Here is a 14,719-nt window from a genome sequence, read left to right on the forward strand (position 1 = left end):
ATATTATAGAAGACATTGGATGCATAGTTTCAAAGTCTAAAATTTATAGGGCAAAAGCAAAAGCAACTCAGCTAGTTGAAGGACAAGCTTATGAGCAGTATGCACTAATATAGGATTTTTCAAATGAGGTTAAGAGATCGAACCCTGGGAGCACTGTTGTGATTGGAACTAATGATGCGACCGATGGAAATAGGTTTGACAGGCTTTATATGTGTTTGTATGCATTGAAAATAGGATTTTTGTCAGGATGCAGGCGTTTTATTGGGGTTGATGGGTGTCATTTGAAGGGACCGTATGGTGGGGTACTACTATCAGCTGTAGGAATTGATCCAAATAATAGTAACTTTCCAATTGGGATTGCCATTGTGAATAGCGAGTCATGTGAGACATGAGGCTAGTTTTTGTGTTTGTTGAAATTAGATTTGAATATTGAAAGAGATTATGAATGGACATTCATGTCTGAAAAACAAAAAGGGTTGATCCAAGCATTCAATGAAGTATTTCCAAGGACTAATAGGTTTTGTCTTAGGCACTTGCATGAGAAATTTAAAAATGCAGGTTTTAGAGGTGAATCATTTAAAAATGCATTATGAAAATGTGCCACAGCTACAACAGTGAATGAATTCAGCAAAAAGATGGCAGAAATGAGAGATATTGATTCAAGCGCTGCTGATTGGTTCAATGACAAGCCACCAATGCATTGGAGTAGATCACACTTCACAGAAAACTCTATATGTGACTTTTTATTGAATAATTGTTGTGAATCTTTTAACAGTAGTATCTTGGATGCGAGGGAGAAGGTCATATTGTCGAGATGCTTGAATGGCTTGTTGAGTACTTTATGACAAAAATGCAAGTTAATAGGGATAGGGTTGAAGAAAAGTGGGATGTATTGTTTTGCCCTCGGATAAAAAAACTAATAGAGAAGAATTTGACAAAGACTGGGGATTGCATACCAATTAAAGCAAATAACTTTCATTACCAAGTTTCATGCTTTGATGGGAGTAAGTACAGTGTAGATCTAAAAGAATGGACATGTGGTTGTAGGAAATGAGATCTGAGTGGAATTTCATGTAACCATGCTTTATCTGCCATTTTAGCCCAACGATGGGATTATTTTGATTACGTGCATAAATGCTATAGTTTAGCCACATACAAAACTGTTTATGCTCATACAGTGATGCCACTAAATGGTAGAAGTGAATGGCAACAAACAGGAGTTATCCCTGCACTTCCACCAAAATTTGGGAGACTCGTGGGAAGGCCCAAACGAGCAAGAAGAATGGAAAGAGATGAAGTTGTTGAAACAATGAAGAAAAAAAAGGAAAAGTAAAGTAAAGACAGTAAGAAATGTTCATGAAATGAGGAGGCAGCAACGAATAGTAACTTGTAGCATATGTGGTACTAAGGGTCATAATAAGAAAGCTTGTGCTCGAACTGAACCAATACAACCTTTGGAATCCGAACAGTCACAAGAACAACCTATAAGTCAGCTGATCGAAGAACCCATAAGTCAACCACATCCAAGTTACAGGTATATGTTTCAATTATTATTTTTTAATCGCAATGTTTCTCAATAATGTTTTTTCAGGTGAGGAGGAATGTGAATTTTAATTTCAATACCATCGGAGGTTATGTGGCAAAAAAATCAAATATCTATCATGGCAATAGTAGTGTAAGCTAGCGTTTTATTTCATGTTTAGTAGTTCAAATATTCTATATCAGATTTTTTTTATTTTATCTAAAATCCATTTGTCACAGAGATCTCAACTATTGGCTCAACAAACTACAAAAATTCCCTCTTCGAGCTCTGTGTCTCCTCCATCCATGTATGAGCAGTTTAAACAATGTCAAATTCCCTCAAATATGACTAATATAAGGGCACCTGCACCATTTGTTGGAGGAACCTACATACAAAGTGTCGAACCATGCATCAATCGTTCGCACGCGCTTTCAATGTCAATCGTGCATGAAGGAGGGCAGAAATGCAGAACAATGTCTAGTCTAAATACTTTGGTATCTAAAAATGAATGTGGATTTGCAGCAAAAAAGAAGAAAGAAAATGCTCATCATAAGTGAAGTGAATGAAGTGCAAGCTTTTGGGTGACTTGTTATAGCCACATGAAGAATATTGTATGGTTTTTTTTGGAAATTTGAACTCATTCGGGGGCTGTTTTTTGATAGTGAAGAAGTTGTTATTTTTTGGCAAATATTTTGTTTATTCATGGATTATGAAATGAAACATTGGCATTGAATGATGTTTCAGTTACGGTTACATCATATGAAAGTTCCGTTATGATTCATTTTATACATCGTTAGATTTTTCAATTTTCATGCCTTTGGATTTTATGTACTGTTGGATTTTACTATGTTTTTTAGTTATTTGAAAATATATGATTTAGGCCCCGTTTGGTTTCAAAAGTCAGGCAAAAAAAACACTTTTTTAAGTGCTTTTCAGTTAATAAGGTGTTTGGTTGACTAAAAAAAATACTTAAATAAGCACTTTTTTAAGGCAAAATTAGAGCTTATTTAAAAGCCAAAAATTGTAGCTTTTAAAAGCACTTATTTTAAAAAATCTCTACAAAATCCAAACGAGCTCTTAATCTGTACTTTGTCTTGGAAGGACCAAAAATTCTTAGCTTTTAATTTGTTGTTTAGTTATAGATACAGAAAGTACTCATATAATATGCTTATATTTTATTTATGTCATATATTATTGTCCAAAACAAGTGGTTTTAACTAGTTTAATTAATGTTTAATCTGTCAAGAATATGTTTGTTGTTTAATTTTTAGAACCGATGTCCTGACATTATTTAGGACTCCAGAGTCGTGCTTATCAAGAGGAAATCGACAGGTCTCTGCTTGGCAAGGTGAATAATGAAGTGCCTATGAGCATACTTCCATAATCTTTCATTATTTGCATAATCACTCCTTTGTTCTTGGTAACGGTGAGAACTCTTGCTTGGGTATTTTTTTAATTTTTTAATATCAAAAAGATATGGTATATAAATATTGTATATAATAAAAACACAAAATTTTCATCTAGTTTCTTTTCTAAAAATATTGTCTAAAAATATTTCTTGAAGCTGTCAAAACTCAAAATATAAGTGAACAATCTCAAATCACAGGAGATGATCTCTTCAAGAATGAGTCAAACAATCACAATTATTCCTTTATAAACAAAGCAAAGCCAATTAAGTGAATGAAATATTTTTTCTTAAACTCTTTTGAAGCTGTAAAGAAGCACTGCAGAAACAATCTCAAATCGCATTATCTCAATAAGCATGAGTTTTTAGCGCATAGTGTTAATACAGTAGTTAAAAGATCCAAAAAACACCGCATTCATATCCACATTTCCAACTTGAAAAAACAGAACACAAAAGGTTGAATGAACTAAATATGTTAACCATAACACCAAGAACGAAAAATTCGAGCAAGAAATAACAAAGTCTGAAATACATTAACGATAATACATTGATTAATACTTCAACACATTAATCACATGTTCACCTTGACAACAACAAAACAAATTTATTCACTCTCCTAAAATCTAAAAAGCTTGATATTGTCGCATGAAAGTAAGCAAGTGACAGTAGGCGACACACATAGTCCCTAAATATTGTAGAAGCTCCCATCTTCGAACAAACAAAATCTTCAAAGTTAGCAAATGACAGTAGACAACACGCATAGTCCCTAAATATTATAGAAGCTTCACATCTTCGAACAAACAAAATCTTCATCTTCTCAGTAACCAAAATCACCCATTAAATTATTCACAAAACAAGCCAAATCAACCACAACAGCTCAAAAATCAACTTCAAAGTTGTGTTCTCACTCGCCATTTTCCGATTTTCTTCGTCTAGCACATTTATCTTCCGTTTTAATCCTGGAATTATATTCATTGCTCTATAGCACATTTTTGGATCCTCCCAAGAAAAAAAAATCACAGCCACCCTTCTGTAGAAGAACAAGAGACCGAAAAGCAAATGAAGATTTATTTACATTTCTGCCAAAATTTAAGAATACATAAGAAAAAGAGGGAAAAAACCACCTTCCAACCTATGCAGCCATGAAATCTCCTACCAATGATCATTTGTCCAAAAATTCGCAATACTTCCCGTTTCGCACACTTACAGAACATGAAATCAGTTTCAGAGGTTGAAGACATCTTTCAATCCTGCTTTTGATTTGGGACCCGACTAGATCTTCCAATTTTATGTGAGAAACCAGATTCAAATTTTTGGGAGGAGGATTTGATGGTTCAGAAATAATGAATCGCGATTTGGGGAAATGATTTTGGGTAGGGTTCGAAATTTGATGTTGGGGAAAATTGTTGTTGTATCTGATGGCTTTTAAATTTGTTTGGAATATGTTTGTCGTAAATATGGTTTTTATATTAATGATATGGGTTTATTTTTTCTGTTTTATATTATCATATTTTTCTACATGGAGTTTTTGAAAGCCACATGGGCTGCCAAAAGTCAAACTCCCTAAGTTAATTTACAGCTAAGCATTCCGACACTGGACTTGGTTACTATCCGGTGAATGAATTCAATTTTGGGAGAAAAGAATTGAAATTGAAAAATATTGCAAATTACAGGATCAAAAACGTAAATTGACTTATAACAAGACTGAAATTGAAAAAAATGCAAGTTACAGGACTAAAAACGTAATTTTCTCTATATATAATACATTCTTTGATAAAGTAATTTTTATACCATAAAAATATTATTTGAATCTCATTCATGTTACGTATACATATAAACAATTTATATTAATCAATGTAAATATTTTTATTTATTTCGATAAATTTAGAAACAATATATAATCTTAATAAATTTTTGATACATAGTATATTCTTTAAAATAATAATTTTGATTGTTAGAAATATTTTTTATTTAAAATATTTTTATTAATTTTAAAAGTTAATATTATAATAAAAATTTGACCCAAAATATTTTATTATTTTATCATAAAATTGAATAATAATTTGTATATTCTTATATAATAAAATTTATTAATATCATATGTATTTTATAATAAAATTTATTTATAATATATATATATATTTTCGGGTATGCGTACGGAGATGGGTACTTGGTTCCCGCGGGGATGGGGAATCCCCGATAAAAAAATATGGGGATCGGTGCGGGTATGGGGATGGGTTCGAATTCGAGACGAGAATGGGGATGAGAAAGGCTTCCCCATCCCTGTCCCGCCCCGCCCCATTGTCATCCCTACCAAGTTTTTTTATTAATTGTGATCTATTGATCTCAGCTGTAGAGTTGACTATGAAATCTGAAGAACACATAATGAGTTGCAATATCCCAGATATGGAAGATGGTGTTACTTATGAAAATGTAGAGGAAGATGTGTCAATGATTGAGGAGCCACCTGTAAATGTAGCGATGTCTATAAATCACCAGCATGATATGACAAGCATATTTTTTCACCTATAAATGTAGCGCTGTCTATGAATCACCAGCCTGATGTATTGACAATATGTATTCCTCTTCCTTTTATGACTTGCCACCTCAATCTATAAGAAATAGTAATTACTTGGTTACAGTAACTTATTGGGATCTTGACATGCTTTATTTCAGTTTGTGAAAACTAGCTAGTTGATTTCTTTACATGTTGAGCTTTGATGATTTTCTCGTATCTGGCCGGTTTCTTTTTTTTTTTTTTTTTTTTTTTCATTCGTCAATTGTTGCTTGCACTTAAACTGGTCTTATGAAATTTCATAATTCATGGCTTTATTCCGTTAAGAACCTTAACACCGGTCTATTCATATTTGAATTGTGTTTTTTACTTTAAGAAATATTTGCATTTACTTTTGTTGCTTCCATAAATATGTGTCTGAAATGGAAGATAGGAATGAATTTTTGCTATCAACTAACATTTATGTGATTGGCTATCTATTTCATGGTAATGGAGAACTAGGAGTTGAAGTGTTCCTCTTCACCTGCATCTAAGTAGAAAATCTTATGTGTTGTTGTACATTTATTTTATTGGTGTCAGTTCTTTCTCATTTTATCGATTGCTTATGAATTTTTCTTCAGAATTTTGTTAATTTTATTTTCAGTTGTTGGAAAATTGTATATTAAATTCTATTTTCGAATTTTGTATTTTAAAGGATTTATAATATTTGAAAATTTTGTATTAAATTTTAAATTTTTGTTTAGTTTTTTATTTAAAAAAAGACAACATTTTTCGACCTTTGTCGTGGGCCTTTTAAAACTGTTGTTAAAAATTGTGTGTCAAAGGAGGTGCTCAAAGATAGGGATGACAATTTTTCACGCGAGGTTTAGAGAGTATTTATCGGTATGGGTTCGAGTTTGAAAACTTTTAAAAATCCCCGCAAAATATTGGGGCGGGTATGGGGATGATATCCCCATCCTCGAACCATCCCCGATAATAATAATAATAATAATAATAATAATAATAATAATAATAATAATAATAATAATAATAATAATAATAACAAATATTTTAATTATCAAAGTTTATTAAATCTAAAATATTATAAAAAAATTAAAATTAAAAGTTTTATTATTATTTGGTTTATATATATTTTTATGTATTATATATAATACATTCTTTGATAAAGTATTTTTTATACCATAAAAATATTATTTGAATCTCATTCATGTTACGTACACATATAAACAATCTATATTAATCAATGTAAATATTTTTATTTATTTCGATAAATTTAGAAACAATATATAATCTTAATAAATTTTTGATACATAGTATATTCTTTAAAATAATAATTTTAATTGTTAGAAATATTTTTTATTTAAAATATTTTTATTAATTTTAAAAGTTAATATTATAATAAAAAATTTGACCCAAAATATTTTATGTATTTTATCATAAAATTGAATAATAATTTTTATATTCTTATATAATAAAATTTATTAATATCATATATATTTTATAATAAAATTTATTTATAATATATATATATTTTCAGGTATGCGTACGGGGATGGGGACTTGGTCCTCGCGAGTATGGGGATGGGGAATCCCCGATAAAAAATTTTGGGAATCGGTGCGGGTATGGGGATGGGTTCGAATTCAAGACGAGGATGGGGACGGGAAAGGCTTCCCCATCCCCGTCCCGCCCCGCCCCATTGCCATCCCTACCAAGTTCTTTTTATTAATTGTGATCCATTGATCTCAGCTGTAGAGTTGACTGTGGAATCTGAAGAACACATAATGAGTTGCAATATACCAGATATGGAAGATAGTGTTACTTATGAAAATGTAGAGGAAGCTGTGTCAATGATTGAGGAGTTACCTGTAAATGTAGCGATGTCTATAAATCACCAGCATGATATGACAAGTATATTTTCTTACCTATAAATGTAGCGCTGTCTATAAATCACCAGTATGATGTATTTACAATATGTATTCCTTTTCCTTTTATGACTTGTCACTTCAATCTATAATAAATAGTAATTACTTGGTTACAGTAACTTATTGGGATCTTGACATGCTTTATTTCAGTTTATGAAAACTAGCTAGTTGATTTCTTTACATGTTGAGCTTTGATGATTTTCTCGTATCTGGCCGGTTTTTTTTTTTTTTTTTTTTTTTTTTTTTTTATCATTCGTCAATTGTTGCTTGCACTTAAACTGGTCTTATGAAATTTCATAATTCTTGGTTTTATTCCGTTAAGAACCTTAACACCGGTTTATTCATATTTGAATTGTGTTTTTTACTTTAAGAAATATTTGCATTTACTTTTGTTACTTCCATGAATATGTGTCTGAAATGGAAGATAGGAATGAATCTTTGCTATCAACTAACATTTATGTGATTGGTTATATATTTCATGGTGATGGAAAACTAGGAGATGAAGTGTTCCTCTTCACCTGCATCTAAATAGAAAATCTTATGTGTTGTTGTACATTTATTTTATTGGTGTCAGTTCTTTCTCATTTTATCGATTGCTTATGAATTTTCTTCAGAATTTTGTTAATATTATTTTCAGTTGTTGGAAAATTGTATATTAAATTTTATTTTCGAATTTTGCATTTTAAAGGATTTATAATATTGGAAAATTGTGTATTAAATTTTAAATTTTTGTTTAGTTTTTTATTTAAAAAAAGACAACGTTTTTAGACCTTTGTCGTGGGCCTTTTAAAACTGTTGTTAAAAATTGTGTGTCAAAGGAGGTGTTCAAAGATAGGGATGATAATTTTTCACGCGAGGTTCAAAGAGTATTTTTTGGTATGGGTTCGAGTTTGAAGACTTTTAAAAATCCCCGAAAAATATTGGGGTGGGTATGGGGATGCTATCCCCATCCTCGAACCATCCTCGGTAATGATAATAATAATAATAATAATAAAAATAATAATAATAATAATAATAATAATAATAATAATAATAACAAATATTTTAATTATCAAACTTTATTAAATCTAAAATATTATTAAAAAAATTAAAATTAAAAGTATTATTATTATTTGGTTTATATATATTTTTCTGTATTATATATAATACATTCTTTGATAAAGTCATTTTTATACCATAAAAATATTATTTGAATCTCATTAATGTTACGTACACATATAAACAATTTATATTAATCAATGTAAATATTTTTATTTATTTTGATAAATTTAGAAACAATATATAATCTTAATAAATTTTTGATACATAGTATATTCTTTAAAATAATAATTTTGATTGTTAGAAATATTTTTTATTTAAAATATTTTTATAAATTTTAAAGTTAATATTATAATAAAAAATTTGACCCAAAATATTTTATGTATTTTATCATAAAATTGAATAATAATTTTTATATAATAAAATTTATTAATATCATATATATTTTATAATAAAATTTATTTATAATACATATATATATTTTCGGGTATGCGTACGGGGATGGGGACATGTTCCCCGCGGGGATGGGGATGGGGAATCCCCGATACAAAATTATGGGGATCGGTGCGGGTATGGGGATGGGTTCGAATTCGAGACGAGGATGGGGACGGGAAAGGCTTCCCCATCCCCGTCCCGCCCCGCACCATTGTCATCCCTACCAAGTTTTTTTTATTAATTGTGATCCATTGATCTCAGCTGTAGAGTTGACTGTGGAATCTGAAGAACACACAATGAGTTGCAATATCCCAGATATGGAAGATGGTGTTACTTATGAAAATGTGGAGGAAGCTGTGCCAATGATTGAGGAGCCACCTGTAAATGTAGCGATGTCTATAAATCACCAGCATGATATGACAAGTATATTTTCTCACCTATAAATGTAGCGCTGCCTATAAATCACCAGCCTGATTTATTGATAATATGTATTCCTCTTTCTTTTATGACTTGTCATTTCAATCTATAAGAAATAGTAATTACTTGGTTATAGTGACTTATTGGGATCTTGACATGCTTTATTTCAGTTTGTGAAAACTAGCTAGTTGATTTCTTTACATGTTGAGCTTTTATGATTTTCTCGTATCTGGCCGGTTTCTTTTTTTTTTTTTTTTTTTCATTCGTCAATTGTTGCTTGCATTTAAACTGGTCTTATGAAATTTCATAATTCTTGGTTTTATTCCGTTAAGAACCTTAACACCGGTTTATTCATATTTGAATTGTGTTTTTTACTTTATGAAATATTTGTATTTACTTTTGTTGCTTCCATGAATATGTGTCTGAAATGAAAGATATGAATGAATCTTTGATATCAACTAACATTTATGTGATTGGCTATCTATTTCATGGTGATGGAGAACTAGGAGCTGAAGTGTTCCCTTTCACCTGCATCTAAGTAGAAAATCTTATGTGTTGTTGTACATTTATTTTATTGGTATTAGTTCTTTCTCATTTTATCGATTGCTTATGAATTTTCTTCAGAATTTTGTTAATATTATATTCAGTTGTTGGAAAATTGTATATTAAATTTTATTTTTGAATTTTGTATTTTAAAGGATTTATAATATTGGAAAATTGTGTATTAAATTTTAAATTTTTGTTTAGTTTTTTATTTAAAAGAAGACAACGTTTTTAGACCTTTGTCGTGGGCCTTTTAAAACTGTTGTTAAAAGTTGTGTGTCAAAGGAGGTGCTCAAAGATAGAGATGACAATTTTTCCCCGAGGTTCAGAGAGTATTTTTCTGTATGGGTTCGGGTTTGAAAATTTTTAAAAATATCCGCAAGATATTGGGACGGGTATGGGGATGTTATCCCCATCCTCGAACTCGCCTCGGTAATAATAATAATAATAATAATAATAATAATAATAATAATAATAATAATAATAATAATAATGATAAATATTTTAATTATCAAATTTTATTAAATCTAAAATATTATAAAAAAATTAAAATTAAAAGTATTATTATTATTTGATTTATATATATTTTTATTTATTATATATAATACATTCTTTGATGAAGTAATTTTTATACCATAAAAATATTATTTGAATCTCATTCATGTTACATACACATAATAACAATTTATATTAATCAATGTAAAATTTTTTATTTATTTCGATAAATTTAGAAACAATATATAATCTTAATAATTTTTTGATACATATTATATTTTTTAAAATAATAATTTTGATTGTATGAAATATTTTTTATTTAAAATATTTTTATTAATTTTAAAAGTTAATATTATAATAAAAAATTTGTCATAAAATTGAATAATAATTTTTATATTTTTATGTAATAAAATTACTCATATCATATATATTTTATAATAAAATTTATTTATAATATATTTATTTTGGGTATGCGTACGGGGATGGACCTCCTCCTCTATGACATAAGTGAGGATACCCACAAGTCTTTTAACATTCCATTAAAACTCACTCATTTTTTCTGAAATAACCAAGTGAGAGTAAGCCTGATCAATATCATCCTCCAAATACGTACGTAAGGAAAAAAAATAGTAGTGAATGTTGTATAAAACAAAAGTAAAAAAAAAAGGAAAATATACATTATTTCACAACAGTAAGAAGGAAGCTTGCCTACAAAATAATACCAATGGACATCATATCGGCGGTGTGGTTATATGGGTGGAGTTCTTGATTTTACAGAATAATACATGTTGTTTAATTATCTGTGAACAAAATATGTCAAATAAAGTAAGAATTTTCATGAAATTCTAAGATTTCTCGAAATATATTAATTCTCGAGGAGCGAAAAAAGATAAAGTAAGAAGAGAACCTTAATCGCTTCCAACGCATCGCGTATGACATTTCTGCGAAAATTACCTGTTGCTTTCCGTGAGTTTAAGGGAGAGAAAAAACGGGTTTTCAATTAAATCGAACGAAGATGATTTTCAATTGAGAAGATGATTTCCTACCTTCACCAATTCATCAAGATTCAAGCATTCAACTCTTCACTTTCCCCAACAAAATTCTATCCTTGCTTCTCATCGTAACTGGAAAAAAAAAAAAAAAAGCTTCAAAATCTTCATTTTCATGCGATTTTTTATATGAAAAAATATATTGGAACCTAATAAAAATTTTAATATTTACATCATAAGATAAGATTTTAATTTTATAACTTGAAAACCAACTAATAAATTTAATGATTAATCAATCAAAATATAGATGCTAGGTGTGTAAAAATGTTGAGATATTGAGGAAAAAAGAACATGTGGATTAATATGATTGGATGTGATTTTTGTTTTTTAAAAAAATGTGGATAACGGGTAGTGGAAAGTTAGAAGGGTATTATTGAAATGTAAAAAAGCTTCACCAAATGACCGTTTCTATTATGCTCTCTCCCTTTATATATAGTAATAAAAAATAACTAGTTTATTGGTGCACGCTTTGCGTGTTTTTATAATATTTTTGTAATTAATTTGATTTATATTCAAATTCAAATAAGAAAAATATCATAGTTGTAAAAAGTATTTAGGGACTAATATGTAATTTGAAATATCGAAATTTAAAAAATACAAAAGAAAACAAAAGTATAATATCTATATCATAAGGGCAATTTTGGCAAAACAAAAAATAGTGTCTAAGGGGGAGATTCTTAATATATAGAGAGAGATAATAATAATAATAATAATAATAATAATAATAATAATAATAATAGTAATAATAGTAATAATAATAATAATAAATTTATTTTTACACTTTAATCAATAAAAATTACTTTGAAAAATAAAATGGACTAAAAATCAATTTTACTAAAGGATAAAATGGACTTTTTAATTGATTCATGTAAGTTATATATTTTCAATAGTTTTTATATCAATTTAATATTTTATCAATAGTTCGTGCAACAAAATGAAATTTATTTTTTTGATAGATTTGTGATTAGAAGTACTAAAAAGGTTGGTTGTATTAATTATATTCAAGGAACATGTTTAAAATGGAGAGATGTACAGATGAATTTCATAATGTCACCCCGATGTTGCTATTAGTTAATGGTTGTATTAGGATAGATCCCGTTTGAATGCTCAAAACTCAGGTTCCATAGATCAAATATATTTCGGGAAAAATGGTTTTTTTTTTCATTAACTTGTTCATTTTTTGGTTTTGGGTCCATTATTTTTTTCAAAATTTGGTTTTTGGTATACTAATTTTTAGTTTTCAGTTATTTTGGTCCAACCGCTAATGTGACACTGGGAAATGCTTACGTGCATGCATGAGATCGGTAATGATGACATGAAGTCAGATGATGACATGTTCAGCTATCATGTAATCAATTGGACCAATATCGAAAATTAAAAGTTAGTGCACCAAAAATAAACTTTGAAAAATTAATGGAAAAAAAAAACATTTTCCTTATACTTCGAGACTCTTATCTTATTTTTCATTTGAAGAAATAAGTGATCAAATCATAGATGCATCGAAGTCCATATACACAGAGTCTTATGCAGGGTTACATTTAGAGTGAGTGATAAGATTAGAATTTTTTTTGAAAGCTGAACGAATTTTGTTACAATTGAATTTTGAACCAGTTTTTTTTTTGAGAAAATATTTTTTTTGGTCCATTAACTTGTCCATGTTTTGGTTTTGATCCATTAACTTTTTAAAATTTGGTTTTGATACACTAATTTTTAATTTTCAGTGATTTTGGTCCAACTGCATACTTGTCAGCTAGACATTGGACACATCATCTGGAAAATGCTGACGTGTGTCAATGTCTAGCTGACGTGTGTGAAGTTGGATCAAAATAACTGAAAATTAAATGTTAGTGTACCAAAATCAAAATTTGAAAAACTAATGGACCAAAACCAAAACATGGACAAGTTAATGGACCAAAAAAATATTTTTCCTATTTTTTTTTGGTAAAATGTCAATTTTAATCCTGTATGTATTGGTGTGTAACATTTTTATTCTGATATGTTTCAATTAATCAATTATATATATATATATATATATATATATATATATATATTAATGTTAGTCATTTTCATCAAAATCTAGTAATTAAATGGTTAATATAATTGTTAAATTAATTTATAGCCACGTTTAGTCATTTTCATCAAAATCTAGTAATTAAATGGTTAATATAATTGTTAAATTAATTTATAGCCATGTTATCAAACACATGTTCATATCTCGAAAAAAATTTTAGCACATATTTACAAAAATTTTACAATGATATTGGTCTTTAATTACATGATTTTAGGTTGAAAAGACTAAAATTAATCAAACATAATTACATAACTATTTTTTTATTCTTTAAAACATACATGATTAAAAATCTCACGCACCAATACATACAAGACTAAAATTGATATTTTGCTTCTTTTAAAAAAAATGTAAAATTTTGATGTCTTGTAACGATGAGCTATAAGTTATTGATCATGATGATTGATTTTTAATCTTTCTTTTAACCAAGTGTGTGGTTCAAACCGCTCCACTCATGTCACCACCATGTGTTGGTCCTTTTTTTTTTTGTTTTTTTGTTTTACCAATTTATAGAAAACCAAAAACTTCTAACAATTACGATAGAAATAAAACCTTGAAAGTCACATTTCTAGCTACTTTTCGATTTGCCTTGTCTAGTCAATGTTATTGATGGATGGGAAATGGTCAAAGTAGTATTAACATTCAAACACCAAATTAGCAAATTAAGTTGCAATAACACAAGAAATTAAAGCGTACTAGCTACATTTGTGATCGAAATCCTCTGCTGTTCTACTTCTATGTCAACAGCACAAGGTGCTGTCCTCACAAAACGTTGCCGTTTTGTGAAGCTGTTATTATACATTTTTTAACTTTTGTTTTCTTTTTAGTTTTTGGGGTTTACAAAGCGGGAAACATTTTCATATGATTTGGATGCTTTTTCTATCTGTTTTGTGAGGTTTTCTTTAAAAAATAAAAGAAAAAACTTTTGTTTTTCCTTTATTTTTTTATGTGTACCCACTCAAAAGTCAAAATATATGACTTATTTATTTTTATTTCCATATTAATATATTCCTTACATTTCAAGACTTTGGCTTTTTTTTTTTTTTCATTTTTATCATTTCAAATTGCTCTCTATTTTTTATAGTATTTTTGGAATGAAGTTTAACGACAATTATGTTTATTGATTTATGATTTTCAATGTCTTACTTTCCAGCATGGATTTTTTTATGTCAATTATTATTTATGCTATTGAAACGTATTGCTATTTTTTTTAATGTACGTATAAAATTTATTTTAATACACGAACTATTAAAAAATAAATAGTTGGTATATGATTGTGTTTTAAATATAAATAAAAGATATTCATTTAT

The sequence above is a fragment of the Henckelia pumila genome, chromosome 1 (genome assembly GCF_033568475.1).
Source record: "Henckelia pumila isolate YLH828 chromosome 1, ASM3356847v2, whole genome shotgun sequence".
In the NCBI taxonomy this organism is placed as follows: domain Eukaryota; kingdom Viridiplantae; phylum Streptophyta; class Magnoliopsida; order Lamiales; family Gesneriaceae; genus Henckelia; species Henckelia pumila.